The following is a 7,498-nucleotide window of genomic DNA, read 5'->3' on the forward strand; positions in this document are numbered from 1 at the left end:
CCACTGATCAAATATCACCTTATTTTTTGTGTTTTAAGCCACCAGAACTAGTTCGCACTGCAAAGAAGGCAGCCACGGCCAGCCACTGCAAACAAGATGGCCACCCTTAGCCTGTAATTGCATGCAGGCAGTAAATGAGGCAGCCCAATAAAGGTGCTGAGATTGTTTTAACAGAGTGAGCTTGGCTGAAATGCATCGAAGGCTGCGTGAGAGGCAGGCAGGAAGGGGGGAGGGCAGAGGCGTGTGATTGATGGCACACAGACAGTGTGTTACCGACCTTGCTTGATGACGAGTCTCCCTCAGGCCCATGACACTCCTAACCTCGCTCCTCCTCCCAGGCGCTCCATGTCAAGTGTTTCTGAGGAGATCAATGAGAAGATCTGGTGCAGGCCAGACTTATGTTGGCCAGTCATTTTATCATCTCATTACTAAACTGGTCAGGGATTCCACTTGCTTGTTTTATAGATACTGCAAAACATATAGGTTGACGACTATTGAATTTTCATGGCAATTCAAATTGTTTTCAACGAATCAGACCTTTATAATGCTATTTACAATTCTCTACCGTGTTTTGCCTAGTTACTCTCAGCTGGCAAGCCAATGAATATGTTTGCTGTACTCAGAGCACTGAACAGATTTTATCATAACTTTATGATTCTTACATTGTAAATGCATTATAATAATCATTACTGATGTAGAAAGTTATAAATTTGCATGGTTTTGTTTTACTTAATACATTTTGAAATGAGAGAAAATGAAGCATTTTTGTTTAATTTTAGCTTCTTAATTTGATCTTTTATTAAAAATACTTTATTATTTGTTAAATACACTACTAAATTTGATGCATTTGATGTTTAATAGAAACTTGCATAATTATTTAAACTTTTATTTAACAAGGATGCATTAAGTTGATCAAAAGTGACAGAACAGACATTTATACTGTTGCAAAAGATTTCTATTTCAAATAATGCTGTTTTAAAGAATTTCCACAAAAAAATATTAAGCAACTGTTTTCTACATTGATATTAATAATGTTTCTTGAGCAGCAAGTCGATATATTAGAATGATTGCTGAAAATTCATCTTTGCATCACAGGGATAAATTGCGTCTTAAAATATATTAAAATAGACAACAGTTTTTACATTGCATGAATAGTACACAAAGTTATTTTTTGTTCAGTAATTATAGCCATGGTGAGCCTTCTTTCAAAAACATTTTAAAAAATCTAACCGACCCCAAACCTTTGAACAGAAGTGCATTTTATTTTTTCTCACAAAAGTTAGGAGGTGGTCTCCTGATCTAATGTTTCTTTTCTAATGTTCTCCTGTAAAAATAAATAAATAAATAAATAAAATAAAAATGAAAACATATCATCAAAACATCCGTGCATGACAAAATATAGATGATTAACTATATTACTGTTTCACAGCAAGAGACATTACATACTCTTGCTTGTGTGACCGATTACAGCATCTTGAATGAGTGTGCAGTGACTGCGGTTGGCATGCAGTAGCATGCATTTAGTTGCAACATAGGTGAGCTAACAGTGGGTTTTCTGGGATGGGGCATTTTTGCTTATTTCATGGTGGCATCTTCAGTAAGAAATGGGAGGAGGAGTGTAAACGTCAATAACAAACACCCACCACACCCTGAACATGTAGTCCTTCCTAAATGGAAAGTGAAAGAAACAAAGAAAATGCTGAATTGTAGAAGGGCAGGGAAAAGACGTAAAGTAAAATCTTAAAGTTATCAAAGACCCCAGAAGGGTAGAAGACAAAGAGTGAGCGAAGTACGTAAGTGACAGAGATAAAAGGACGGAGTGAGGGAGCTGGTGTGCCAAAGAGAAAGGGAGAAACATGAAGGGGGGCAGCTGTATTTAGTATGCACGGCCAAGCTGCCCCATCTGCTTAGCACAGCAGTCCCCATCGTATAACTGTCTGTAGGCCGTGGGCCGCATAAAGAATGTCTCCAATTTGATGTAATTCCGCAAAATTAATGACAGCTTTACCCAGGATGGGCCGTGAGGGAATGATTAGAGTTTGATCATCCATCTGATCGGTGGCCATGCCTGGCCTGAGCAGCGCGTTGACGCATACTGGGTACACCCTCGCCAGGGACCCGTGCGCACAGAGCCGCTGAAAAACATGCACGAAAGTGATGCCAAACTGGCAGGCTTGAGCCTCTCATTCGGCTCCTTTAAATGAGGTTTGCAAACATACCTCCGCGCAAACACACCGTTATGGCAGGGGGAATATCTCTTGTGTGCAGTGGCTGGGCTGACCTCAGTTTTAATGCTGCTCCAGGCAGACCTGTGCTGTATTTCAAAGCAAAGGGGTCCAAGCGGCATCTAATTTACTGAAGTCTGAGGTCGCATTGTGGTATTTTACAAGAGAGCTTTACTGTGGCCATGATTGGAATTGGGTATGAGTTTAAGAGAGATGGGGGCGGATTGGGAATTGCAGAGGGGATTGATCCAGGCAATGGGAGGGAGTTAATTCCTGGATGTGTGATTTTTCCTCCTTCCCTTCGTTGCTGTTCCTGCCCATCCCCCACTCGTTCTGTCTCTTTCTGTCTTCCAGGGATCCTACTTTTACAAGCGAGCAGGGGCATTCCTTTTACTAGGGGGCCTGGTGCATCTCTCTGTGCTGGGGACATTAAAGGGAAAGCCGGTGTGTTATCAGTGCAGAGTGCAGGGCTTTAGATCAAGGTCTGTCGTCTGGCTCGCACTGCTCTTCTGGGTTTGTGCTGTTGTGTGGTGCACGCACTGGGTAATTTAAGTGAACCCACAGATAAACAAGTGATTGACTACAGAGGTGTGTAAAGAACTATCTGCCATTGTGGTTGGAGAGATGGCAGAGATTAGACTGCAACAAACAACCAGAGCTTGAACACCTTTGCGCAACACTCACTGAGCGAACGAAAAGACTAATACTGACGGCATGAAGAGCGTAAGCACATTGCTTTGAAATTGTAATGGTGGCTTTTGTTCTTGGCGTATAATTGCTGAGTGGAAAAGATTTACACGTGGTAGCGAACACGGCGAAATTAATTGCCCATCTGACAAAGACTCTGGGTTTTAACCAAGCTGGAAAAGCGTGACTGCCAGGTACCTGCATTAAAGGCAGCATGCCAATGCACTTTTAAGGGATGGCTTCGGTGCAGATTTCTGGGCACGCTGGCACATTTCCTAACAGCGTTTTGATTTTGTCCGAAGAGCTATCCAGAAAAATAATTGCATGTGAAAGAATGAACATCCACAAAAAGAGGATAAGAAAATATCTTGCCATATGGTTGGATGGAATCAATGCACATAAGCTCATTAGAAAAATACACAGTGTTCTGTTTGCTTTTAATGATTTCATCATGTTTCTCCCTCATTTGTTGTCTTTTTTTCTTCTGTTTTATGTCATTGCATTTGGCTTGATCTGTGTTCTTAATACATTCGCATTCATCGGTTGCCATTTACCCCTTGTATCATTTTACGCCCCTCACCCTTCTTTCTCTCTTTTTCTTTCTTTCTCTTTCTCCACCTCCACTTTTTTATATTTTTGGCTGAGCTGGAGACCTTTCTCTGTGCTGTGACCTTTAGGTTTTAAATGAAGCCTCTCTGCGGCTTGTCTCTCTTCATAGACCGCCAGTTACGAGCCTTGGGAGGACCGCAAAAAAATAACGATTCAGATGAAATGGCCCCTTTAAAAAGCTCTTCCAAATTCCTTTTGCATTTTTCCTCCCTGTCCTACTGCCTTCCCTCTTTTTTTCTGGCCACATTAATATTCATACTAATGAGGAACATCCTAAAAAGCAAGCTTTTTTGAAAATCTCTGCCAAACTTAAGTACACACAAGCTAGCAAAGACACATACATCTAACATGCAGGCATGGTACAGTGAGGCGTACTAATACAGTGAATGCTCATTACTGATGGATTTCAGGCAAAGGCCACAAATGCCAAATGATTTATAGAAATCGGGAAGACATGACTTATGATTATATGTTTGCCAAGGAAGTAACCGTTTTTCCCCATTTAACTACCCTTTATTAGTTGCCCTCTATAAGGGGTAATCATTAAGGTTTTACTTTAATGCATACATTGGGAAAATGGAAAATGAATTTATTCCTTTCATCCAAGATGTGGGCTGTGTTTGGAATAACATGTTTAATGGGAAGCAGTTTGGGCCTTGAAGTTCTGTATACTACTAACTTTCATCATTAAGACAGTAATAGAGACATTTATTAAAATATATTGTAGGCCTATATTTTCCTTATATTATTTTATCAAATAAAAAATATATAAATATGCATATTAAATACTTGTATAATGAACTAGCCATGCATTTATTTATTTGCTTTACCTTGAAGACTTTTATGTGAACGCTGTGTTTGCTTGTTAAATGAGTAACAGCACTTTTGGCACTCATATAGCCTATACCCTTATTCCTCCACATACTACTTTAACGTGACTTTTTGGTTAATTTGGTGAATACAAAATAAAAGACACTATAGACCGGAAATCATTCATTTCCAATGGAGAGTCATGAGGGGGCTGTGTAGAGGTCCGACACGCTGCAGATCCGGGTTTTTCAGATCCGGCTTCACAAACAAATTGAAAGTTCACCACAACTGTCACTAGGGGGTCGCAGACAGGCAAAAAGCCTTTTAGGTTTCTGATGTTGACAAGCTGTGTTTGTGGTATGGTGTGTGGGGCCCTGCCAGTGCTATATAGCCTAATAATTACATTGCAGAGATAACAGAGCCACAGCATGAGCCCATTTCATATGATATGACTTATATAAGATTTAATCAAGATTTAATGTTTTAAATAGCATGTTTGTTAACCAGTAAATAGCCAATATATGAACTTATTATCCAAGGGTGTGTTTGGAATAACATACATTAATTAGGAAGCAGTTTGAGCCTACTGCTTGTTCTTTGCAACACAAATTTCTTGTTTTTATTAAGGTATATTTTTCCTATAGCATTTTATAAATATTAGAAACATATCAAGCATATAATATATTTTATTAAATTGTAACTAATAGTAATTATAATAATGAAAAATAATTCCTGGTTTAAATTACATTTTATTCTGTATTCACCAACTTAAGTAGTATGGAGGAAGAACAACTTTTTGATTTGGTCTACAAAGAATTGCATGTGAAAGAACGAACATTGACAATAAGAGGATAAGAAAATGTCTTGCATGTGGCTGCGTGGAATCGATTTACACAAGCTCGTTAGAAAAATACACAGTGTTCTGTTTGCTTTAATGATTTCATCATGTTTCTCCCTCATTTGTTGTCTTTTTCTTCTGTTTTTATTTCATTACATTTGGCTTAATCTCTGATTTCTCCTTAAACTTGTTTCTTAATAGATTCACAATAATCAGTAAAACCCATTTTTATGGCTCCTATAAGATTTAATCTCAGTTTTTAGTAATTATTTTACTATCATGTTTATTAACCAACAAATAGCCAGCATATAAACTTAGGGTAAACATACCTATTAAGCTCACCAAAATCTTTATTGAGACATTTTTAGTGCACGCAATATTGGTTTCAGTACAAAAAGTTACGTTAAAATAAAATATTAATCTCTCACAAAAAAATATGTAATTTTATTTTATATGACATAAGCATTTCAATGAAGATATACATCATTAAATGCAAAAAGTCTGGCTGTGCTTAATGGGTACATTGATGTGTAAGCACACCCCTGTTCCCATTAAGCTCACATCATGTTTTATTAAAAATTATTGTTTATTTTAAACAGCCTTTTTAAAGAATAATTGAAAAATATTTTTTTGAAGGTACAAAGAACAGAACACTAAAATCAAGCAACAAGGCATTCAGTTTGATCAGTTAGCTATATATTCATAGTGAAGTATCATCTAAGCACATTGCAAGATCTATACTAGTCCATGTTCAACTAAGTAACACATTCAAAAATCAAATAAAACAAACCAATAAAACATTTAATTCATGGGGAGGAACACAGAAACTAGCCTCATTAGAAACCTCTTTTTAAATGGATGTCAACTTATCTATAGTCTCTATAGATAAGTATATACTACACGATTTTTGCTCCGGATTTCCACAGATTTCCAGTCTGGAGAAGTTGATGCTAGCTGCCAAAGATCAGAGCCAGTCTGCAGAACTGAGTTGACAGAATCCACAGAAAATCAATTAACTTATCTTAGAGTGACAACCATCAGTTAATATTTAAAGTCTGTTTATGAAGTATTTACAACGTGGAAGAGCTTAAAGAGAGTACACTGAGCAATTGGAGTACTTTTAATAAATTTCATGTAATATTCATTAAAATGACAGCGATTTTGCAAAATAAATAATGTAGATCATGTATTAAGTTTATACGTATTTTATTATAAACAACTATTATTAACAATATCTATGAAATGACACTTTTTCTTATTGATGTCACACTTAAACGGTGTGATTTAGTGTACCCTTTAAGCTCACCTTAAAATAATATGAAATCTTTAAAAATTACAGCACTGACCAGCAATAAACTGTAAATTTATAATATTATGGATGTAAAAGTACAAGCCAGTAATGCCTGTGAAGTAATATGTTAGCGTAGCACACAATTTTATACAGCTAGTCAGCTAACTGTGTTCTGTAGCATCTGCGCTGTGTTGCTAAAACTATCTTTTGGATCTTACTGTAATTATTTCCCACATCCAAGTTCCAGGTTATAATATAAAAAAGTCTGAACATTAATCTCTTAATTTTACAGTAAGTAGTGAAACTTACCCAAAATAAAGGCTTAAATATCTAAAAAAAAGCACATTTAAAGGGCTCCTCTTTTGGTGAAAGTTTTCAGACAGCTTTTAAAAATGGCTGCTAGACAGTGTGAACACATGGAGACCCATTTCTCGGTGTGCAAAGATCTGATTGACTTGAAATTATAGCAGGTATATAGTAACAAACACATCAATTGGTTAAGACATCAAGAAGGAAAACACATAATTTTTTCTTGTTATAATCTGAGCTCAAATATGGAAGTGAGCTTAATAGGTATGTTTACCTTAAATACTGTTTCGTCTAATTAAGTGAAATGATATTATTTCATTAAGTTAAAAATGTTTTAATGACTAACTAAGCTAGAGTTAGATGGCAGCAAAGATAATCTAAAAAAAAAAAAATTGCATGGACAATATCAATTAAATAACCAATTTTGACTGATTAATTAAATCTACAATATCAACTTACAACCAGTATTGTAGGCTACCTGGTGCATCTTTAGAAAAGTGGACGTTTAGAAGCATTTCAGTCAGGCAAATTCAACTGCTAGCAGAACAATGCCTTAATAATGGCTGCTGTACAAGAAGTCATTATGAGTTCGAACAGCACTCCCGTTTGTCACAGTATTCGAAAGACCAACAAGAACTTGTCCAGTTATCAAGGAAAATGAGCGCAATTAGATCTGAGAACGAGCATGGAGGCCTAACACATTTGTGAATGCCCTGGGCAAACTCCAGA

Source organism: Barbus barbus (genome assembly GCF_936440315.1).
Source record: "Barbus barbus genome assembly, chromosome: 40".
Classification (NCBI taxonomy): Eukaryota; Metazoa; Chordata; class Actinopteri; order Cypriniformes; family Cyprinidae; genus Barbus; species Barbus barbus.